A 25,879-nucleotide genomic window follows, 5' to 3' on the forward strand; every position below is an offset into this window, starting at 1 on the left:
GAATCTTCCCTGTCACATGATCTAGGAGATCATGATCTTCTAATTTGAGATCTAATAACATCTTCCAGGCATGGAAGTCATCACTTCCAGTCAGCTTGTCATTCTCCCTGAATTCAAGCTTAGAGGAATCCATTTCCTTCGATGATGATTGCTATAGATAGAGTTTGTCTTCACCTCAGCTCTGATACCATGTAAAGTTTTGTAGATGTTCTATGCTAAGAGCAATTTCACTTTTCTCACAGCAATCATACAAGTAGATAAGCAAAATGCAGATAGAACATATAAGCAGATCTTACAGAAGACAAATCAGAAACAAGAAAAATGTATGTGTTTGTTTCGGCGGTCAACAGGATGCTTCAACCAGCAAAGTCTCCTTTGGTCAGCCAGCCCAGCATGTGTCACAACAACCCTCCAACCAGTAGATGAGTCAACCCAAGTCAGTTCTACAAAAGTCAACGCTGTCTTGAAAAGTCAACGCAGGGGCAGCAAGCTAAAAGTCAACGCAGCAGCAAAACGGTCAACCCTTTGACCTCGATTTTTGTGCCAGGTAGTATGGCCTTCAAAAATCGAACCTCCCACAAGTTTTCAGCTTGTTTGGACCAAGCGTTGACCAAAGTCAACGCTGGTCAAACTTCTGCGAAACCCTAGCAGCAGAAACCCTAGCAGCAGAAAAATCCTCTTCGTCCTTCCCACGTGTGGCTGAAATTCGTCCTCCAGGTAGCTCGTACTTTTTAGGATGAGAGAGGAAGATGTGAGTTGTGTTGTGATCAAATTCTCTCCAACTTTTCCTGTATATATATATCCATCAATGAGGGTGTGTGACACATCTGTTGGGCATGTGAGCCTACATTACAAAACTGGCTGACCTTTGCACATATAATTTATTAAGAATAATAAATTCAAAATATAAGTTCTGCTCATCGGATTAAGACTATTTTTATATGGATTTTACACCTCTCAGAAAGAGGAATCCAACAAAAATATTAGCCTCTTAATCTGAGCATCAGAACATGGAGTTTGGACCTAGTTGTCCAAATTTAACAATGGTACACCTGGATAAAATACAACTGGAAACCAAAGGGGGAGTTAAATATACATCTTGGATCCAAAGGTTTTTTTACTGTGGTGTTTACGAACATGGAAGACAGAGACAGGATCTTTGAAGGAGGGCCATACTTCTTTGCAACTGCTGGTCTCTATATGCGGCCATGGACGATGAACTTTGTGCTAGAACGAGAAACCTTCACTTCGGTACCAGTATGGATTCGACTATACTCCTTACCTTTAGATAACTGGATGCCTGTGTCTTTAAAAGCTATAGGCAATAAATTAAATCATTTCTTAAAAATTTCAGAGGCAACTCTATGGGGAAAATATACATCCTATGCCCGAATATGAGTGGAGATGGACCTATCAGGAGCCCTTCCAGATGAGGTCATTCTAGAAGTCTATGACGAGGAATGGTTTCAAACAGTTGACTATGAATATATCCCGTTCAGATGTCACAAATGTCATGAGCATGGTCATCTATCCAGAGACTGTCCTCTTAATAGAAGGGAGGAAAACCTAAATACCAACCAGTGTTACTTGGGAGCAGGAGCGAAAATGGGAGCGGGAGTGACATTTTCAGAAGCTCCCGGTTTGGGAGCGAATCCCGGAGCGTTTTTTATATAATATATATATTTTTTATATTTGTTATATTTTGATACATATATGTCAACAAAAACATGTAGAATAATGAATTAGATATAAAAAACATAGAAAAACATAGATTGAACCATATAACAACAATCATCTAGAAGTTATAATCTTCATCAACAACGTCCACAAGTTAGTAACATAGTAACATACAACATATTGAGTCTCATGATTCATCAATCTTAAAGTTTCAAGCTTTCAAAATTCAATATATAACATTTATCATCATTGATCACCAAAGTTGTACTTGTAAGCTAAGTGTAACCATTACAACAAATAATATCTAACATGAAATGAAATGTTATAAAATGAAATGAAATGAAACAACTTTCAACTTTCATGAAGCATCATATTCATAATTCATTACTAATGAGTTATAATTGCCAACTTCAAACTTAAATTGTCATATATTGTTTAAAAATATATCATAATAAATACGAAAGAGTCAATAGTTATAAAAACTACTAGAAACTAGAAAAGAGAAGTAAATCTATTATCTATTTCATATGCTTGGGCCTCTTGCCACCACGAGAAATGTCTAATTTTTTAGTCTTGTTGGAAAATCAGGATCTTTGTCATTAATATCACCCTCTAAGCATTAATATCCAAAGGTATCTTTGTCATTACCTTTGTATCTGTATAGGGATCTTTATCATTAATATGACCCTCTAAGCATTAACATAAGATAGAAAAAGCATAGCATTTCAAGTCAAGATTTCGTTTGAGTGATGCGTACATTTTTAGGAGGGTCATGATAGAGGAGTTCGACAACCAATGTCACTAACATCAAGGTACATAGAGGAATTGGTGCTCTTGATTAAATATGAGTTCCATACCCTAATACATGACAAAATTCAATGGAAACATTGCAATCCCCCAATGCTGAAATCCTGAAAAGCTAATAAGTCTGCTAGATTTTAAATGAAATCTAAAATTCTACTTTCTCCATATGAAATCCAATGAGGCCGGAACCACTCTCAAACATTCTGAGTCATTTCATGCTAATGTTAAAAATTTAAGTTAAAGGATGTGTTGACAACTACGTGTCAACTTCCCATAGCAGTACAGCCCCTTTTCTTCGCAAAAGGGATAGTGCTTAATCGACATGTCCGTGCCATTTGACAGTCATCGTTGACTTGATCAATTTATGTTGTAAACCCAGTCTGCATGTGTGAATTGTAAATAATCTTAGCAGAGTTGAGTCATGTATGTAAATTGCCTAGGTGGACCTAATTTTCTAGTAATAATCTACGTTCCGGAAGGTTTTTTGTCTCACCGATCCATGACCGGCAGAGTTTTCCTTCAACCTAACCCCAAAGCCGGAATGAATTTTGTCATTAGAATCTTAGAGGAATCCTAGTGTGTTGATCTGCTAGATTATATTTGGTCGCAGAACTAGGTGGTCTATGAGGATCTATGTCAAATGGGTTTTCCCCTTTGAGATGTAAAATTGTAAAAATCATGATGTAAAGTGTCTTGAGGGTTAGAAAATGTTTTAATTCCCTCATAAGTCCTAAGTCCTAGGTCCTAGGTGATTTTTCCAAAGGCTAACTTCACGGTCCAAAAATAAAAATTAAAAAATTAAAAAAAAAAAATAATTAATTAAAAAATAGATAAAAATAATAATAAAATTAAAAAATTAAAAAATAAATAAATAAATAATAAATAATAAAATAAAATAAACACTTAAAAATAATAAAATAATATTTTTGAGTAAATAAATGCAAAATTTCAATTTTTTAATGCATTAAAAATTCGACGGATGAGATTAAGAGATATCTTGATCCTCATCGACGGTCGAGATTGTTTTGACATGGATCACTTGAACTAGCCGTTGGGAATTTTTCCTTTAAATAGGGTGCTATTATGTAAAAAATTAGTTAATTTTAGGCTTATTGTTTAATTTTAGGTTTAGTTAGACGAAAGGGCACGATCATAAGATCATGCCCTTTCCCAAAGGGTGCCATGGCGGTATATAAGCCAGAAACCCCATTGTAATCAATCATCATCTGTCAATTAATCAATAATACATATTTATATATATACATTTTTCTGCGTATCAAAAGTTTTTTGCTTCATCTGGTATCAGAGCCAGACGCTGCTGCAGCTCTTGTTCGCTCCTCGTACAGTCTGTTGTCTGTGCTCACTACTAGTTCCATTCTGCCCTGCCCACGTCCATATACACAGTCAAACCACCGTTGTTCTGTCATACTTCACTGTACGAATCACCCTTCAATCCACGGCAAACCCCGTCCACAGTCCTTTGCACGTGTCGCAATCTGCTGCATATCGTCCCCATATTTCGCACTGTCCAGCTGACCGGCATCGTTTTCCCGCGGCAAGCTCTGCGATTAGTTTGAATAATTTTTGCGGTGGTATCAGCGTGTGGGTTTTACTTTTGAAGGTCAAACGAGGGGTGCCTACCAAAAGCCGTAACTATTCATGCGATATATATATAATATATATAATATATAATATAACTTTATATATAAGTTATATATAATATATATTATAATTTAATTATAAGTTATATGATATATAACTTTAATTTAGTTCTAAGTTATATATAAATATATAAAAGTTAATTTAATTAATTATTTAATTAAATAAAAAGTTATATATAAAAGTTATTTTAATTAATTAAATTTATTTTAATTAATTAAAAGTTATATATATATATATATAAGTTAATTTAATTAATTAAAATTTATATGTATAAAATTTATTTTAGCTAATAAAAAAAAAGAGGAAAAATATTTTCGCTGGCAAATAAATACATGCCCCCGCAAACCCGCTCAATGTCGACAATGACAATGGCGGATTTCCAAAAAAAATTGTTGGATGCAGAGCATAAGATAAATAGCAACCACGATGAGGTCAATAAAAGATTAAATGAATTCCAGATCAAGCTTGGGGAGCAAGCTAATGAAATAAAAAATCTTCACGATACGACAAATCGAATAGAAATAAAGATGGAAAATTACCATGTTCAGACAGAAGCAGGCATCAGAGAGGTCTTAACAATGCTAAAAATTCTGTGTAAAAGGTCGAATTGTACACCCGAACAACTACTAAAAGAAGGTGAAGAGAATCAAGAACACATCTCGTCGTATTCAACAAAGTCAACAGACTCTCATGAAAAAGTTGAATCCCCAAAAAAATCAGCGACACCCCACCAAGAAGCGAGTAACACAGCCTTTACAAACAAGCAACTCTGGGATAACTTTGCCAATCAACACACTTTTTTCGCTCAACCATTAGCAACATACCAGCGAAGGGCCAAAGTTGAGATGCCTAAATTCGACGGAAACGAAAAAAACAATGTTGCATGGATTAATAAAGCAGAAGAATACTTTGAGATATATGACATCAATGATGATGACGAAAAGCTCAGGCATGCATCCATGAAAATGGAGGGAGAAGCATATAACTGGTATATGTGGTGGAAAAAGACAACACACGTCATTAGCTGGAGGAAATTAAAGATGCATTCTTCAAAAGATTCCAAGGTGTAAAGGAAGAAGAGTTCTTTTCAAAACTCATCAAGTTACGACAAAAAGGAAGTGTAGACGAATACACTCAAGAATGGGAGACCTTAGTAACACGAGTACCTGGCTTATCAGAATCTCGTCTAATTCAGTCATACATCTCGGGACTCAAAACTCATTTACAGGCAGAACTTGAGATGCATGACATTACATCTATAGAAGTAGAAAGACGAAAAGCAAAAACAGCCGAAAAGAAATCCGAACCAATATTTTGGTCAAAAGCAGAAAAAACTTATGCAAGACGAAGGATACCCCAGTATGTGGACTCCAATAATACAAGATATGTTCCACCACATCGTCGTGAAGATGAAAAGTCTAATGTGGAAATACAAAGGATAAAAGAGGGAAAATGTAAACGCTGTGGTGAGAAACGGGACCCAAACATAGATGTGCTAAAGGAAAAGAAGCAAAGAACATATATAATTGTGAAGCAACCAATGATTCAAACAGTGAAGATTATGACATAGAAGACACAGAAGACGCCCCAGAATTCTCACCAGAATTGGATGACGGAAGTATTCCGCAAGTGTCATTATCAGCTATGACAGGTATATCACAACCTCAGACTTTAAAGTTAAAAGGACACATAAAGAAGAACAACGTAGTGGTTCTCATCGACTCTAGAAGCACACACAATTTTTTAGATGCAACCGTGGCAAAGAGACTCAACATCTTTTCATTTCCCTTACCAAACATGAAAGTGATGGTAGCTAATGGTAAGAAGATTGAAAAGGTAGGGAAATGCCATAAGGTCAATTTGCATATTCAAGACTTTAATCTAGAGTCTCCATTCTTCACAGTACCATTAGGAGGAGTAGATGTAGTCTTAGGTATCCAATGGTTACGAACTTTAGGTACTTATGCCGCCAACCATCAAGTACAATTTATAAAATTCAAATGGGGAGGTCAGAAGTACAAGCTACACGGATTCCAAGCACCAGAAAATCAAGTCGTATCATCATCTCAGATGATGAAGCTGAGTCGAAGAAGAGCACCTGCTTATGCAATACAATGTCACCAATTAGAAATGTTATCTGCAAATATGACCAGAGAAGAGTCACCAGAGATACAAGATCTGATTCGGAAGCATGAAAAAGTATTTCAAGACCTATCTATGAAGATGCCACCTAATAGGGAAATTAAGCATACAATAGAAGTCAAGGCAAGATCAGACCCTGTCAACATCAAGCCATACCGATATTCACATCACCAAAAAACGAAAATTGAGAGATTAATCCAAGACCTTTTAAAGTGTGGGACCTTGATCATCTTGGAATATATAATCAAGTGGAAGGACTTACCGAAGAAGACGATTCTTGGGAGAATGAAGCATTTTGTCAACAACATCTGTCGTTGCGTATGCTTTGAGGACAAAGCATTCTTTCGAGAAGAAGGCAATGTTATGTAAAAAATTAGTTAATTTTAGGTTTATTGTTTAATTTTAGATTTAGTTAGACGAAACGGCATGATCATAAGATCATGCCCTTTCCCAAAGGGTGCCATGGCGGTATATAAGTCAGAAACCCCATTGTAATCAATCATCATCTGTCAATTAATCAATAATACATATTTATTTATATATACATTTTTCTGCGTATCAAAAGTTTTTTGCTTCAGGTGCTAAGGGTCATTTGAGATCAGATTAGACCTGAGAGTCTGGTGCTAAAGAAAGCTCTCTTGTAGACATTTTTTGTGCAATAAAGAAAGACTTTGGGGTTAAAAATCTTGTTGGTGTTACTCTTCTGGAAATGTTGTAAGATCTTTTATTCTTTCTGCATAATTTTATTTTCAACTATTGATTTTAGCTTGATGAAGATTGATTCAAGCACAGGTATCTTGTCTGATCTCTAAGGTTTGAATAATAGTTTAGATTCCGAAATATAATGGCAGGTATCTCCATTTGATCTGGATTTCACTATCGTTTTTTCCCTCTATGTTAATGGTTGATTGTGAGCTGTGCAGGAAATCTTAGTTTTGAGTTTACTGGGCGTTAGGGGAAGTTCTCGGCTGAACCAACCAACTCCCGGGTTGTGTTTTCTGAAAGAGCCCAGCAAGTTTTTAATCTCGGGCTTATCATCTGAATTTTTTTTATGAATGCATGCAGGGTTTTATGAAGTATCTCACATTAAAATTAAATTCTGATAATATTACTGTGATTATTGACAAATTTGGTTGCTTAAGAGTCGAAAATCTGTAAATGCTGTAATTATTTACTTAGGGTTTTCAGTTTCGTTTTTTTTGCACATATTATTTTGGGTTTTCTTTTCTTTTGCACGCTGAAGGTACAGGCTTTGAGAATTTTTCGGGGTTTTCATTAAACAAATTTGAATGCAGGACAATTTAAAATTTACTGGAGAATTTGCAGGGTTTCTCTGAGGAATTTCAAGGTTTCCAAGCCATTTGTCTGTTGGGGCTTCATCTTCACAGGAAAAATTCGAAATTTTTTTGGGGTATGCACTATTCAGATCTCCAGATTTGCGTCCATCAGATCGCTGGCCAATCCCTTCCATTTCACGCAGCCATATCATTTTTACCCACAGTGCATCATTGTCCTCACGCTGCTCTCTCCCTTTGCATCTGCATATGCCATAGCTATCCCTACGTCCATTCTCCAGCTCCTTCATCATTTGTGTACACCATTCACCCTTCAGCTCTCAGCAAATCCGCCATCAAAGTTTTTCCATGCTGCCCTGCGTGTAACCTTCATCAAGCTCCATGGCTCTTTCCAAACGCTGCTAGATCCCTTGCCAAAAAAAAAAAAAAAACTCTACGTTGCCATCAATTTTTCAATCCCCAAGCAGCAATCCTGCAGGTCAAAAACCTTCCATACGCAGCCAATCCACCTGCAAAAAACTTGTTGTTCCAGCACCTGCAAGCAACATTCAAAACCCTCGATGATTCCTTCGCTGCTCACGTCGGCTCTCCTCCACGCTAAACCTGCAAACCCCTGCGTACTCGTTCCTTCCATAGCCCCGCTGCCTCAGCAATCTCCGCCGCCGTCATACGCAGACCTGCAAGTCAACTCTCGATTTCTTTTCGTATCAGCTTGTATGCGTAAGGTAAGTTTAGATTTAGGTTTGACTTTTTTTATTTTATTTTGATTATAGTTTGATTTTTGCTCTATTTAGATCATATTTAAGCTTTGTATAGTTAAAGTTTAGGTTAGATTTTATAATTTATGTGCTGGTTAAGTTAGCGTATTATTTTAGAATTAGATTTTCATTAGTTTTATTTTTAAATTTATTAAATTTTAGGTTTTTTTTGTTTAGCTTTAGATTTCTTAAATTAGATTTAATTTTGCTTAAAATTAGATTTAATAAAAATAAAAATAAAAAAAAATTTAAGAGTTTTGTGTAGAAATTTCTGCTTTCCCACCCCGGTTTTTCAGTTTCTCCTTATTTCTCCCATATAGTTAAATGCCCTTTCCCATAACCATACATTTAACAAGCTGAAAACATAAATTTGCTGAAAACACAAATTCTGGAAATTTTACAGAATGCTGGAAATTGCAGAAATAAAAATCAGCAGTAATAAACAGCCATTAAAACACATTTAAACACTGAGATTTTTGGTCAATGTGACCCTCGAAAAACCCCCTACAACTCTTGGGGAAAACCAGTTTGAGAGCTCTTCTTTATTTCTGAAAATTGCCTTTTACAGTGAGAAATTTTCAGCAAAAAATCAGGAAGCAAATTTACAACTTATCTCTTTTCCCATGCTTCACAGCAAACTGGAAATTACAACAAACAGGACAGCAATAAATGTTGTACGGTCTCCTCGATTTTCGTGCCCACTTTCAGCATTAAATGTTGTTGTATGGCCCTCGTTTTGCGTGCAGAAAAACCAGCAAACTGCAAACCTCTCCTCGAAAATCGTGCCAAAATCTGCTTTTCACTATGTGCTGAATCAGCTGTACAAATCTGCTCAACTGCTGCCTTGGAATGTGTGCCAAGTTGTTGTCTCATTCTCCTCCCTGCTCAGAAATCTCTCTTGCTCTCTTGCTCTCCTTCTCCCAATCTGCTCATGAAAGAATTGAATCGAATGTGATATTTTCCTCCTTTTCCTCCCTTAATATAACTCCAAATGACTTTTGGGTGACCCAAGTGACTTTTGCATGATCTCTAAATCCAATGGCTGAAATAGATTTAGATCAATGGCTGAGATTAAATGCTCATTTAAATCTCACTTTTTATTTGTTAATTCACCCCACTTTAATAAAGACCCACTTAGTCATTTATTTCCAAACTCACTTTTCTTTTCTAATTTTTCATTGACTTTATAAAAGTCACTTTAAAATTAGACTTAGTAACTTTATCACTTAAAGTCACTTTTAAATTAGATTTAACTTTATAAAATTATAAAGTCACTTTAGGAGAAAAATTAAATTCTTTTGAACACTTTTCCCTAGGCCAAAGATCAAAGCCTAAGGGAACCACCTGTCCTCCGGTACCAAATTTCAACATTTTGTTTTTGTTTCTGAGTTTCCTGTAGGTGGTTTTAATGTTTAGTTTAGAACTTTGGTTTAGAATAGATTCTGATTTTTTTTAAATATAAAAACATAAAAGTTATAAAAAGATATAAAAATTAAAAATCATAAAAATTATAAAAGACATAAAAATTTTCTTTTCTTATAGTTTAGGCTTTGAATTATTTTAGTTTGGATTTCGTTAGAAGTAAATAATAAAAAATTTGGTAAAAGGTTTCTTTTTTTTAGTTTAGTTCAATTTTTGGATTTAAAGTTTCAATTTCATTTGAAAAATATATAAAATATTTCTGGAATTTCTTTGCCAGTTTGAGTCTTGGCTCAGGAATTTGTTATGTCTTATCTTTTCTGCTGAGGCTAAAATTTTGATGTGGGAATTAATATTTATCATTTTTTTTTTAAAACATGCTTAAATGATCATGAATGTGATATCTGGTTAGCATTTGAAATTACGTGGTTGTTTAAAGCATCTAATTTTTTCGAAATTTTAATTGCTGGAGCATCATTAAGGCATTGTGAATTTACTGGATATCTTGCATTGCTCGGGTTATTTGATGATAAATGTTTGTTTTACATGGTTCATATTTCTGCAACATTTAATTATTCAGTGATCAACTCTATAAGGCACTGGTCTATTTACTTAGTTAAATCATTTTAGTGCTTGTTTTCTCATGTCTCCCAACCCCACTGTTTCACAGTTGGTCACTCATTTTCCCATAGGGTCTACCCCCCTTAGCCGCGGGAAACAGGGTTAAACGGAGGGATCGGGGATCAGAGTGACAGCCCCCAGTCTGAGCGTTGTCGTGACAATCTGTGCGACAACAGGATGAAAATGAAGATTAAGGAGAATGTCACTTTTACTTTAAGAATTTAACATTACCATGAATAGCATATCAATACTAGGGCCAAGACTTGATCATTAAGCTGCCCCACTCAAAAATTATTTGTTTCTTTAAAAAAAATTTGCATTTCGAACATTACTCCAAAAAAAAATTGCAAAACAAGCAAAACGCTCTCGAAAAAGCAGGGAGCAAAAAAAAATTTAGGGAGCGCGCTCCCGAGTCGCTCCCACCCGAAAGCGCAGATTGGGAGCAGGATTAAGGGGGAGGGGGCGCTCCCCCACAACACTGATACCAACAAAGGGAAAGACCAAACAGGGTTCACCAAAGTAGGAGGAAAAGGAAAAGGAGGGGGAAGGAAGACACAAAAGAACCCTATGGTGAATGATAAAACAAAAAGTTACAACAGTTTTGAGATCTTAGGAGAAAAGGAAGCAGAAGGAGGGGATCAAGAGAGTACAAAGAATCAGACAGCAAGGGGGAAAGAAAAAGAGACCAGCATGGAGTTCACTCAGGAACAGAATGAACACACGACGGACCCTTTGAGTACCATGGAAATAGAAAAAGACCAGGAAATGACTCAAAGTGAAAGTGGTACAGAGGATCAAGACTTACAGGAGATCCTAGAAAGGGAGAACCTAGAGCTGGAAAAGTTTCTAGAACAGGGAGGAAACCTGGGAATAAACTCCATCCCTCAGGAGGATGTGGACAAGGTCCAACAGATATTCCTTAACAAGTCACATCAAACAGCTGCAGGAGTCAAAAGAGGACATGACAACCAGGAAAACAAAGGGACTTCCTTAATAGGATTAATAACAGGAAAACTAACAAAGTATCTAGGCTAGAGGAGGGGAAGAAAAAGACAGAAAGAACTACTACTGGAGTGTGGCAAACTCACGATTGACTTAGGAAGGATGAAAGACCTTTCTAGTTACCCCTTTAAAACCCCTCCTCAATGAAAATCACAACGCGGAACATTAGAGGACTAGGGAGCAGAAGAAAATAGATGAATCTAGATAAAAGGATCAAAGAGGAAAAACCTGACATAGTATTCATATAGGAAACAAAATGCTCAGTAGAGAGGATCCGCAAAAAACATAGCAAACGGGTAAATAGATATGAATACCTTGAAGTTAAGGCAAATAAATCTGTTGGTGACATTCTCACTCTATGGGATCCACAGAAATTTGGTGTGATTGAGATGGAGGCATCCAGACATCACCTTTCTCTGATTTTCCAACCAGTGGGTGACAGACAATGTTACATGATCACCAATGTCTATGGTCCGCAGCCAATGGAGGACAAACTTCGACTCCTCACAACACTGGAGGATATGAAGAAGAGATACCCAGCTCTACCCTGGATTCTTGGAGGTGATTTTAACATAACAAAATCACTCATGGAGAAGAAAGGAGGAACTAGAATACTTGGTAGAGACTCAATTGCCTTCCAGAACTTCATCACCAATATGAAATTGGTTGATATGGAAACAAGCAATGGAATCTTCACTTGGAATAACAAAAGAGGGGGCCCTACCCAGGTGGCCTCAAAATTGGACAGATTTATGGTTTCAGAGGAACTTCTTCTCAAGGGAAGCAACATTACTACGCTCATACTACCTTTTGGGGGTTCAGATCACTGGCCTGTCCAATTGGAAGCTTCCCTTTTTGGCAAACCAAGGAACACCCCCTTCAGGTTTGAGAACACTTGGCTCACGCATTCAGATTTCCTCACAAACATTGAAAAATGGTGGAAGGAAGAGCTTCACCTTCAAGGTACAAAGATGTTCCTTCTACACTGCAGCCTCAAACACATTAAAGGCGTCCTCAAAGAGTGGAATAAAAAGGAATTTGGTAACATCTTAAAGCTAAAGGAGATGTGGAAAAGAAACTAAAGGAAAATAAATCAGATTCTTATCACGGAAGGCTATACGGATGAAAGGAAAGAGATGGCATAGTCACTCCAGCAGGAGTGGGACAACAGATGTCTTCAAGAGGAAATATTCTGGAGACGGAAATCCAAAGTTCAATGGATCAAAGAAGGGGAGAGAAACACCAAATTCTTTCATAGATCCACCATAGCTCACAGAAACAATAATAGAATTGTGAAACTTACAGAATAGAGAGAAACACTCATGAAGAGATGGAGAAGGTTCTACTCCAACATTTTCAGAAAATTGCTGAGGAAACCTCGGAAGACAGATACCAGTTTACGAAAAGATTTACTCAGCACATCCCTAAATTGGTTACCAGAGAAGATAATTTCAATCTCAATAGACCAGTAACAGAGGAAGAAATTGAGGAAGTCATGAAAGAGATGCAAAATGGGAAAGCACCACGCTCGGATGGCTTTAATGTGGACTTTTTCAAAGCTTGTTGGAGGATACTAAAACAGGACATCCTGGAGGTAGTGGAAGACTCTCGGAGATTTAAGAAAGTCTTAAAGGCGCTCAATGAATATTTCATAGCCTTAATCCCCAAACAGGAAAAGGCCACCTCTCCAGACAGATTTAGACCTATAGTATTATGTAATGTGATATACAAAATTATATCCAAATTCATTGCCAACCATCTCAAACCTCTCCTCCCAACCCTAGTGTCAGAGGAGTAAATGGGCTATGTGGAAGGAAGACAAATTCTAGATAATATAATTCAAGCACATGAAATGGTTCATTCACTCATTACCAACAAACAGGCAGGAATGATAATGCAGCTGGACATAGCAAAGGCCTATGACAAACTTAGCTGGTCGTACATAAGAGCAATATTAAAAGCCTATGGCTTTGATTACAATTGGATTAAATGGGTTATGGTGCTAGTTACCACCGCCAGTTGTTCAATTCTTCTCAATGGCTCTCCTTCCAGAACCTTCAAGCCTTCTAGAGGTCTCAGGCAAGGAGATCCTCTTTCTCCTTTCCTTTTCATTCTAATGATGGAAGGGTTAGGGAGAGCTATCAGAGCTGCTAAGGAGGAAGGGAGAATTCAGGGTCTGAGAATCACTCAAGGTGGGGACACAGTGACACATCAGCAATTTGTGGATGATACTATGCTTCAAGGCACACCCACTATCAAGGAAGCCAAAGCATTCAAACAGATTCTGAGTGAGTTTTCTAGGGCAACAGGCACAAAGGTAAGTCTCACTAAATCAAAGATTTTATTTTTCAATACGGATATTTCAATTCAAAGAAATCTTTCCAGAATGTTGGGCTTTCAAAGGGAGACACTACCTGCGAAGTATCTGCGAGTTCTTCTCACTAACAAAACGCTTCACAAGAATATCTCGGGCCTGTTCTTAATAAGCTAAAAGATAAGATTAGTAAATGGACAAATAGAGCACTAAATCTAGTAGGGAGACTGATTCTCACTAAGGTTGTCCTCCAAAGTATCCCTATCTATATGCTCTCTGCCATTCCAGCACCAGCCAGTGTAATTACTAATATAAGAAACATTCAAAGAGACTTTCTCTGGGGGAAAGGTGAAGAAAAGAAGAAATGGGCCCTAGTGGCATGGGACAGAGTATGCAAACCTAAGTCCCATGGTGGCTTGGGTCTTCATGACCCAGGAATTCTTAACAGAGTTCTTGGTGCCAAAATCTGGTGGAGATGGCTAAAAGAAATACAAGCCCCCTAGGCAAAACTTTGGAAGCACAAATATGCTAGCAAATGGCAGGAGAACAATCTAATCAGAATGACAGGACAAGTAAAAGGTTCTGCAATTTGGAACAGGGCATGGGAGAACAGGGCCCTAGTCCAAAATCACAGTTTCTGGGAGATCAGAAATGGAAACCTAGCTTGGTTCTGGGAGGATAATTGGCAGCAGGAGGACAATCTCCGAAGTGAAGAATTAGCAGACATTCACACCGATACCATCAACAAAGGACTAAGGTGGGTAAGTGACTATTGGGACCAATCAAGGAACAATGGGAAATGGAGAACATGGAAACTTCCAGATTACAGTGGAATGGGCATGCTGCATACTCAAGCTATAGCCCTTAAAGGGCTTTTAGACAAGAGACAAATCTTAAACTCAAACTTGAACGATCAACTAAGATGGGGAAAGAACAAGACAGGTCTTTTCAACCTTAAGGAAGCCAAAAGAATAGATGCAGGGCTTAACCTTCCAAACACTGATAAGACGTGGAAAGAAATCTGGGAAAATCCTCATTGGATGAAAGTCAAATTGCTCAAGTGGCTGGTTCAACAAGGCAAGATTCTGACATGGGATAACCTAAGAAAAAGAGGCTTTGTTGGCGCCTCAATATGTCACTTAAGTAGACAACAGGAGGAAACTACAAATCATCCACTGAATAGATGCACTTTCACTACAATACTTTGGAATTGGGTTGGAGAAGTCTTTGAGCAGACAAACAGAAATGTTAATGACATCATTACTACGTTGAAGAATTGGCGGAAAAAAATTTCGGATAATGAGATCATTAACTCCACCTGGATGCTGACCCCAGGATTCATAATTTGGAATGTTTGGAAGGAGCACAAAAACAGGATTTTCAAGGAGAAAGCAAGTCTGGTGAGCAGCATCCTTAAGCTAATCCTTAAACAAATCAAAGAGATTGTTCATATCCTAGGAGGTGCAGCTACTGGCAAACCCATCGGACAAAGAGAGGCCAGAATTTTGGAGAAGTTAGAGCTCAAGGTTCATCCCCCTCTGGGTTCTATGCAGATTAACAAGAATACCTCAACAAATAAGTCTTCTTGGCAACCCCTTTCTCATGGCTTTTTAAACCTTAACATAGACGGAGCCTCAAAAGGGAATCCGGGAGAAGTTGGCTATGGAGGGGTCTTGAGGGATGAGGAAGGAAACATACAAGTCATCTTCCACAGTTATCTAGGAAAAGCAACCAACAATATGGCTGAGCTCATGGCGATGGAATTATGCCTAGAAATATTGCTCAAGTACAACATTCACAATGTCATCATTGAGGCTGACTCGGAAGTAGTCATTAACTTAGTGAAGAGGATAAATGCAGGCGCTACTCCTGAGAAAATCTCAGAACACTGGCGGCTTTTGCAAGTCTACCAAAGAATTCAAGGGCACCTAAGAAGGCTGAGAACTCTTAGGTTGGTGCATGTTCGCAGGGAAGCCAACAAAGTTGCAGACTGGCTTGCCAATGAGGGGGTACGAAACAAGCATATTGATTTGTGCTGCTGGTGGGAGGAGATAATGGATGACAGGTTGAAGGAGGGATGCTCATCTAGGGCCATCAGCGACCGACAGCAGTATCAAAAAAATTCAAGAGACAGAATTTTCCGAAACAGAGCCACAGAGACGAGGTCTAGTTGAGCCGGATTCATTATGAAATGTTATGACATAAGTGAGATCCTTTTTAGGATGCAGGTCTATGTTGGCCTCCTTAACCCAGGTAACAGCAAACCAGAAGCCTTAGGGAGGCGAACGGAAGACGGGATCTTCATCTTCCTTTGGCCCAAGCGCCGGAATCCAGATTTTCTCGGCAGACGCAAAACCCTCGCTTTTATTCCTGTGACAGCTTTACTGCCATTGGGGTGCTTTCCAATTTATGGCACGCTCATTAAGCCAGAAGTAGTTTTTCACAATCGAGAGCGATTCCACTCACCACGCAACACGTGGCTAAGGGTGGGGAGGAAATACCGCCCTCATCGCGCGGTAACTATCGATGCTTTTAGTCCGAGCGATATGATCCTTAACCGTTGGATCAAGCGAGGACAATCCATGGCCAGGAATAAACGTGCATGTTGGTGGGTCCGAAACAATGGTTATCTTTCGAGCGGTTCGCACGACCTCACTGGAATCGCACGCAAAGGGTGGATTTCGGGTGGTAAAAGTGAACGAAGGTTATGTCAAAAATGGACCCGATATGATTATAAATTATGGTCTATTGGGTTCATCGGGTCCGATTTGTTTGTTAAAAGGTGAGCTTGTTGGCCACCCGATATGTTTTTCCTCCACTGGATCTTTAGCTTAGGATCCAACGATCAGTTTTGTTCGCTTTGTCGTCTTGACACCATGGATTGGGGTGGGCCTGTCATATTGGTGGGCCTCACCGCCGCGGTCGCCTTTTGTACACTATTTCTCCTTTTTTAATTGAATAGAAGGATCTGCTCTTGCCTTAGCAAATATATATATATATATATCCAAAATACCAAATTAGTTGTAGAAGACATGAAAACATGCATATTTTTACATAAATCAAGATAGATATGGCATCCATTGTACATCAATGATTAATTATTCCAGCATAAACCTGTTGAGAATTCAATAGGGCAATGAAAATGTTAATTCTCTTAACTTGATTAGCTTTGTTCGTTATTATTCCAATGTGCAATACATCAAACAGCTACCAAAACAGTAAGAATAGTGACACAATATATAGGCTGCAAGCCAGGGCCAAAACCCCTCCTCTTGAGGGGAAAACTGGTAAATCTCTTCTTTATCTTTCAGATCTTTCAATTGACAAATACCATGACCTAAACTCAGACAAACACCCTCCTAGATCAAGTCTACCACGGCCTCCTACTACAATATCTTCGACCTCCCAGTAGATCTGAAATTCTGCTCCCCAGCAACTGTTGTTACTTCTCTAGGAGACTTCGATCTCCCTCTAATAACCTTCCTCTTGACTTCGCTTGCCTTGACTTGAGTCCTAAGGCTAGCAAGATGCCCTAAGAGACCTTCACTTGCCTTCCATTCTCTTCTGCTTCCAAAGTCGAACCCCAAAAGATCCAACGTAGAAAACCCTAACTTCGATCTTCCCAGAAGAATAGATAAGGCCCAGAAACACTTCGACTTCATTGACTTCCTCTTCTTCGCACTTCCTTTATTCCACTAAGAGATGAGAGAGTGACTGATCCAAATGGAGGACGAGTTCCTCTTGTATATATGCTTCTTCAAGGGTGGACGTGGCTCTTCATGTAAGCCGACTTGACAGCTCATTAGGCCGACTTGATCTTGGAGGTATTTTAACACTTTCAAGACAAAAATCATTTTTTCTTTACAATTTACAATGTGCCCATAGGGTCTTCCATATATGATAATGACTCTTCTACCTAGGAAAAATCCTAGAAGCACTCAATGGGTGCTTGACCTATAAAATAAAAGAACTTGAGCATGAAACCCATGCTCCAATAATAATAATAATTTATTTTCCATTTTATATTTACAAGAATACATTTCATACTTATGAAGACCGAACCTAGTTACACATTTTCAACACTCCCTCTTAACTAGGGAGGTATTCATAAGAGGTACATGGTTATTCTCAATCTGAAGAGATCTCGTAAGAAGAGTCAGATTGGTAACCCATTTGTCTAGCATCATATTAACCAGCATTATCACATAGCAAGGCCTTGACTAATAGCTCTATCTCTCCACAAGATCAAAGGACAATGCTGGGGAGACTAATGATATGTAGAAACCATCATCATTGTCTCCCAAGGTACATACCCCACCCGGGTGTTCACAGAGTATGACCTCCCACTGGACTATTCTTATCTTGGGTAGCTAATCCTCAAAGAATATCGGTCCACGACTACCCTTGTCTTGAATTCCCTACCACATTCTCAGAGAGTATTGAATGCCAGATGGTTACCCAATCCTCCATTCTTTCTTCCCAAGTGAAGACGAGAATGTAGTGTCTATCTCTCCCTCTCAATTAGGGAGGATACCAATCAAAGAAGATCAAAAGCCATTCAAACAGAAACTACATAGAACAAACCCGGTTCTACTGCCTTTGATAAGGAGGTAAGAAAATTATTTGATGCTGGCATTATAGTACCTCTCAGATTTTCTAATTGGCTATCTAACTTGGTATCAGTCAGAAAAAATACAGGAGAAATCAGATTGTGTGTGGATTTTAGAAATTTAAACAAGGTGTCACTCAAGGACAACTATTCATTGCCAAAAATGGATCACATCCTTCAGAAAGTGGTGGGTGCAAGGAGAATGTCACTACTAGATGGTTTTTCAGGGTATAACCAGATTTTGGTTCACCCGGAAGACCAAGACAATATCGCATTCACTACACCGTGGGGGACCTTCAAATATGCCAAGAAGCCATTTGGTTTGATGAATGTGGGAGCGACATTTCAACGAGCTATGTATATAGCTTTTGCGGAGGAGAAGGACAAATTTATAGTAATATATCTTGATGATATCACTGTTTATTCGCAGTCAGATGAGGACCATCTGCAGCACTTGAGGGCATTTCTCAAAAAGTGCAGAAAATATGGCATTTCATTAAATCCCAAAAAAAAATTGTTTGGGCTGGAGGAAGGTAAGTTGTCAGGCCATATAATTTCAAAAGACAGGATCAAGATTGATCTGAGCAGAATTTCAGCTGTTCAGAAAATGGATATCCCCAGAAGAAGGACATTCAGTCTTTTATTGGCAAGACGATTTTTTTAAAGAGGTTTATTCCCAATCTGGCAGAAATTTTAAGGAAAATTACAGACATGTTAAAGGACAATGAAGTGAACTGGAATGAAGCTAAATTTGCATTGTCCATTGCTCCTACACTTGTCAGTCAGGATTACACACGTGAGTTTATCATCTTTTCCTTTGCTTCAGAGCACAGTATTGTTGTTGTTTTAATGCAGAAAAATCAGCAAGGAGTGGAACAACGAATTTCATTTTTTAGCAGAACTCTCAAAGATGCTGCTCTTAAATATGATTTTATGAGTAAAAAGGCCTTCGCTCTCATGAAAGCTTTGAAGGATTTTCGCATTTTTGTTCCGCATTCACATATTTCGCATATTTACCAAGTGTCGCAGTCAAAGATATTCTGACTCAAAATGATCTGGATGGGAGGAGGGGTAAGTGGATTGCCTCCATACTTGAGTATGATATCGAAATCAAACCCACAAGGCTGATTAAAGGACAAGGATTGGCTAGGATGATGGCTGAATCAAATCTGCAGTCACTTCAAATTAATTTATTGGTTGCCCTGGCAGAAGAAGATGACTCAAGTTCAACTCAACAAGTTCTGGAAAAATTTGTTGCCTCCAAGTGGTATGCTGATATTCTGTATGTATTGCAGCATCTACAAGCACCTCCAGGTTTGCCCAAAACCAAAGCTCATTTTCTCAAGTTGAAAGCAGTAAAATTTTGCATCATAGATCAGTTTTTGTACTGGAAGGATCCCGACGGAATGTTGTTAAATTGTTTGTTGGAAGATGAAGCTCAAAGGACAATGGAGGAATTTCACAAAGGGGATTGTGGTGGGCACTTGTTTTGGAAGACCACAACAAACAAAATCCTAAGGGTTGGATTTTATTGGCCGACCTTGTTTGTTGATGTGTATAAGAAGGTTGCTAGTTGTCGGGAATGCCAAATATTTGAAGGAAGGAAGAAATTGCTCCTGCTGCCCCTAAAACCCATAGCAGTTGAGTCACCATTTCAGCAATGGGGACTCGATTTTATTGGTGAAATTCATCCTACTTCATCTGGACAACACAAATGGATACTGACGGCGACTGATTATTTCACCAAGTGGATCGAGGCAGTCCCAAGCAGACAAGCTACAGACACAGTGATTATTCAGTTCTTGGAAGGTAATATTTTGTCTAGATTTGGTTGCCCACAGAAAATTATTACAGATAATGTTGTTGCCTTTAGGTCAAAGAAAATGATAGATTTATGTCATAAGTACAACATTGTTTTAGGCCACTCCACAACCTATTACCCTCAGGGTAATGGTTTAGTTGAATCATCCAATAAGAGCCTGGTCAACATTATTAAGAAAATGTTGCAGGAGAACAAGAGAAGCTGGCATAAGAAATTGGTACATGCACTGTGGGCAGACCGGGTGAGTACCAAAAAGTCAATAGGCATGTCTCCATTTCAGTTAGTTTATGGAACAGATGCAGTCTTTCCTTCCTCGTTGGGAGTTCCAGTCATGAAATTATTGCAGGAAGCTGAGGTAGAGCCTAATGATATGCAGCGAAGAATTAGTCAAATGATCCAACTTCAGCAGTCAAGAGAAGAGGTGTTCAGGAGCACACAGCTGATACAAGACCGAATCAAAAGAATTTATGACAGAAGGACTAAAGCAGCTGATTTTCAAATTGGAGATTTGGTATTGAAGTGGGATGTCAGAAACGAAGAGTAGGGGAAGCATGGAAAATTTGAAAATCTGTAGAAAGGGCCTTTTAAGATTGTTGCATTCCGTGGGAAAAATGCTTATTTTCTTGAAGATTTGTCCGATGAGCCAGTTGGAGTAGGGCATGTGAATGGAAGGCTGCTAAAACATTTTCTTGTCTGATGTCACAGTCGATTCACCATTTCATTGTATATATCATTTTACTTTTGAATAATGCAAGTGTGGGTAGTCGGTGTTGGGATTTGAAGCCCGAAGTGAAGGCCCTACGATCCCAGCGTTCTACTGCCATATATAGGTCAATCAGTTGTGTAGGTCTTGTCAGTCAATATTCATTTTTTAGTCTGTTAATCATACTTTCAATCATATTTTCAGTGTTTCAATTGACTCCGTTACCCAATGGACAAGCTACTAGTCAACATTTTTGTCCTTGGCACCTCGCTAGGCGGCTGCCATCCTCATTGGAGCCAATGTTAGGGTCAGGAGTTTTCATTTGTCGAATGTCTTTTGAATTCTTTAATTTTTAGTTTGAATAAGTCGAACTTATAATCACTGTCGCTATCATAAGTTCGAAATTCACTATCCAACATTGCCATGAGTTTAGTCATCAAGTGGTCCAGTCAAAGCATGAAACAGTATTGAGTCATTGGGAGTCATGGTTACAAATTTTTGAACAGTCAAGTCATGGGGTATGTGTCAGTTATGTGTCTGTCAGAAAGTTATCTTGAGTTCATTATAGTTGAAGTTTTGTTGCTCAAGTGGTCTTTTCAGAATATCCTATTTCTTTTCCCCTTTCTAATCTACCCTTGTTTCCCTAATTCCATAATCTATATCTCCCATTGTTCATTCATAAATCCCTTTCCCTATCCCCTATTCATAGTCATACCAATGTTGCATTAATCGTTATCGGGATAATATCGGCGCAAGGAAAAAATCGGTAATAATCAGGAAAAAATGGTTTGGTACAAAAATATTCTTTTTTTTTCAATTTTTTTAATATCTAAACCATCTACAACATAAAATAAATACATTGACACATAAATATGATAAAAGAACTAATATATAAGATGTTTAATATCATTTCTAGTGCTAAAATCACACATAACAGTGAATCATGTCCTGAATAGTAAGTCCCAACTCAACGTCAAAATATCAACAAAAAATATAATAGTGTATCTCATATCATGAGTCATAATGTCATATACAATGAAATGAACCAAATAACTAAAGTCTAATAGTATTGATTTCCTTTGCCCCTCTAGATGTAGATGTCAATGGAGTTGGCAGGCCGCAGTAGACTATGGAGTCTGCTGTGCTCTAAAAGCTGAAGAACTAGGAGCTACAGGAGGTAGACCACGTCCTCTACTTGTGACAGGGGTAGCTTGGGTCACCTCATCAATCGCGATTTTTTCGAAAAAATCGAGCAAAAAAAAATTTCAAGTACTAAGCGTGATTTTATCTTTTTGCTGAAAAAATCGCGAAAAAACGATAATATCGCGATTTTAACAACACTGAGTCATACGACCTTTATTTTCCCCATCCCATCCTAAACCTATTCCCTCAAAAGACCATGATTACATATTATACATGACATAACCCATATATTCCCCCCACTATCTAAGCAATGTATCTACCCAAGCGTTCTAATGATTCCCATGCACAAATCATCATATCACCCCAAATGGAGTGCCTTATCACATCATGCTACATGACAAAATAGGTGCCAATTCAAATCAAACAAAATGACCACCATATCTCTTGCACAGTGTCTGCATTGTTGAGTTCAAGCTAGTTAATTATCATGGTTGAAGAATAAGGATTGATTTGCAGCTAAGCCAATGATCGAGGATAGAGTTACAGCCATCACAGAGTCATTTGTTGTGCATTGGTGCTACACAGTCATCATTGCACATAGCACTACGCAGTCTCTGCGTAGCGTCCTTCCAAAGCCACACAGCCTTGACATGACTTGGTTTTCATTTTCTAGAGGTAGGGTCTTAACACTCAGATCCTAATTTTTGTAAATGAGTTGAAATCAGGGTTAGATAAGTCATGATTAGCCTCTTGTTTAAGAGTCACTGCCCATGCCCTGTGCCACACAGATTTTATTTTAAAATTGAAATCGGGGTTTTGTAAATGAATGGTGATAGATGTCATATGCTGAGCTAGTCTTGGTAAAGGTTTGTAGGGTTGTGTAATTTGCCAGCAGTCTTTGAAGGTGTCAGTACGCCCTTGTCCTCACTGTGTAGCGTGTCTGTGAAACACACCCTATTGTCATTGCTATCCAAAAAATAGAGTCTTCTATTGTTGTTGTAGTCCACGTAGCTTGCCACGAAGGTCCAAGAGAGCTTGCCCTATGTACATAGGTAGATGGCTCCCACTGCAAGCAAAAAGGGAGGGGAAATTGTACGAGTAGAGCCAAAATGTCTAGCCCTAGTCAACTCTAATCCAGCGATTAGGGTAGCATTTGAAAACTCAGGTTGTATCCCCTTCTGTGAGAAAATCCAAGCAGTAGGTCACCATGTGCAGTTGGCTAGTTGTTTGCCTTGAACCTCAAGGAGGGCAAAGTAAAGCTAGGAGACCTGGAGATGGTTATTTCAGAGAGATTTATTGTTGATGCCACACGTATCCCTACAGATGGAGAGAAATGGTTCAAGGGAGATGATTTAAATGTTTCATTCTTCAAAGAGTTTGTTAAGCCACAGTTTAAGAATAAATTTGATACAACTTTCCCTAGCACATACCTTCAGAATCATCATAGCCAGCTACTCAAAGTTATACAGAGGTATTTCACTTGTGAGGGTAGGTTTAATAGAGTTTATCAGTATCATCTTAGACTCTTGGTACATTTCACAGCTAAAAAGACTATGAACCTACCCTACTATTTGTTTAAGAGCCTAGGGAGGATGGCAGAGAAAGTGCAGGCTAAGAAAGACAATCACATGTCTAGTTTATTTCATTTCTCTTTGATAAAGATTTTGGTCATGTATGAACTTGAAAAGAAGAAAGTTTCGTGGCAAAGTTTTCTGTCAAGTCTAGGTTTATTGCCTCAAGCAGATATTTCACCCATGGAGGTTTGTGAAGATAAAGAAGAGCCAAAAGATGAACCAGTAGCTGAGACAGTAGTGAAGGAAGCAGGTCAGAGCAAGAAACAAAGCAAGAAGTCAAGCAAGAAGCCAAGCACAAAAGAAAAGAAGAAGGTTCAAGCACCAGAGGTTCATGTGGCAAAAGTTCCAACAGCAAAGGTTCAGTTGACAGAGTTGAAAGCAGAAGAGACAGTTCAAGATGCACAGTTCTTATTGAGACCTAGAACTAGGTCAAAGGCCAAGCAGGTTGTTGAGGAGCCAACTCCTCAACCAGTTGATGTTCTTCCAGAAGCTAAGTAAGAGGAAGATGCAAAAGAGATTGAAACAACCCAGATAGAGGAAGAAGACCCAAAGATTGCTAAGATGAAGGATGCACTTGCAAAATCACAGCTTAAGATAGCCTTTTTAAAGAGACAGAACCGAGAGCTTAGAGAGACAGCCTTACAAGCAGCTCAGCCAAAGGAGGAAGCAAAGGAACCCCCTAAGCCTACTGCACAGGATAAGGGTAAACAGGTTATAGATGTTGAGCAGTTGGAGGAACCCCAAGTGAAACCTAGAAGGCCTGTAACTAGGGCATCAAAATTTCAGCAAGGGTGGGTGCAGCAGATGAAGAAAATAGCCCAGTCACCTGATAGACCAGATTTTGATCAATGGAGGGAGTATCACAGGTATCTGGAAGAGCTTGAGGATTGTCAAGACAATGAAAACTACAAGAAAGTTGTTAACCAGTTACTTGTGGATTGTAACAAAGAATTGATTGATGCCTCCAAGACAATGGACAGATGCAAGACATTTGTCAAATGGTCTCTCCCTGCAAGGAGACAAGCAAAGAATTTGTATGGCAGGAACTTGGTGTTGAAGAGAAGGTTGAGGCTTATGAAACAAAAGTTGGCAAAAGCTTGGAGGTTGGTGAGGAAATATAGACAAGTTGCTGAAGTGCCTCCACCTGGTAATGTGCCTAGGCCAAGGCCTAAACCACAGCCAGAGTCAAAGCCATCTCAGCCAACATTGATCAGAGAAGATGATACTCCATCCAAAGGCATTGAGATCAAGTCATCCCCCAACAAGCCTTCAGCCAGTAAAAGAAAGAGGAGGTAATGGTTTGTTTGTTGAATGTACAAATTTTGATGATTGATGGAGACTGTCAGTGTTGCGCAGCAGAATCCTTTCAGTTTTTGCAAAGGCTGCATGTGTCATTTTTTGTCATCCTGAAGGTTGGCTTGGGTAGTTTGAGAGTGTTGATTATATAGCTGGACCATTTTGTGAATTTTGGTGCAGGAAAGGAGGTATAAGGACAATTTGAAATCTTGCTACGCAGCGCTACGCAACTGCTGTCCAAAGTTTTATGTGGAGTATTGAGGATGCCACGTGTCAGGGGAAGAATGGTAGAATGTGTTGCTGTGCCAGAAGCTTGTTCATTGCCTAGTCACCAGCCAGATGTCTGCTAGTACGTGGAAAATCATGCCAACATGTCATGCTACACAGCTACTGCGCAACACAGATTTGGTAGTTGAGTGTTGTTTCCTTTTTTTCTCTTGTTTCTAAAAGCATGGTTATGATGATTAGGATAAGATTTTCATGGATTAGAATGGTGTCTAGATAGGATAGCATGATAAGAGCTAAGTTAGTTTTTGTCTTTTTCTACTAAAAAAAAAACTGAAGATATTTTTAAGAACTTGCTACTTTTGTGATCATTTCAACCCATCTCATGGATAACACATTCATTGTATCTAGTCATGGGATTTTTGAGGATGTAAGGCTATTTAATGCCAAATGATACAAGCTAGAAAGGGTGGATGGTGTGGTGAACTGATTTTGAATATACTTGTGTGCATTGTGATTTATCTTTTCAGTAATAAAATGCTTCATCCAGAGTTTTGCCAGTGATTACTCAGAGATTCTTGCAGTATATCTTTTCGAATTTGTTCCTCTCCAGGGTATTTGTCACCTTATATAATTTTCCTCAGTTCTTCTTAAAGGTATAATTGAAACAGCTTTGCTAGAATTCATCATGCATGCTCTAGTTTAGCTGTGACTTAATGTTTCAAATGCAAATAAAATGTGTTATGCCTTTATCTTCTGTATTTCTTCTTAATACTCAATCATTTGAGATGCAGTAACAGAATTTTAATCTGT

At 38.4% G+C, this 25,879-nt stretch overlaps 1 protein-coding gene across 1 annotated transcript in view; it reads right to left on the reverse strand.

Moving 5' to 3' along the window:
• RANBPM (SPla/RYanodine receptor (SPRY) domain-containing protein) overlaps window positions 1-25,879 on the reverse strand; it is a 264,798-nt gene that overhangs the window by 102,248 nt on the left and 136,671 nt on the right. The window lies entirely within an intron of this gene.

The sequence above is a fragment of the Pinus tabuliformis genome, chromosome 3_2 (genome assembly GCF_031772625.1).
Source record: "Pinus tabuliformis cultivar Carrire ecotype Pingquan chromosome 3_2, CPIR1, whole genome shotgun sequence".
Taxonomy (NCBI): Eukaryota; Viridiplantae; Streptophyta; class Pinopsida; order Pinales; family Pinaceae; genus Pinus; species Pinus tabuliformis.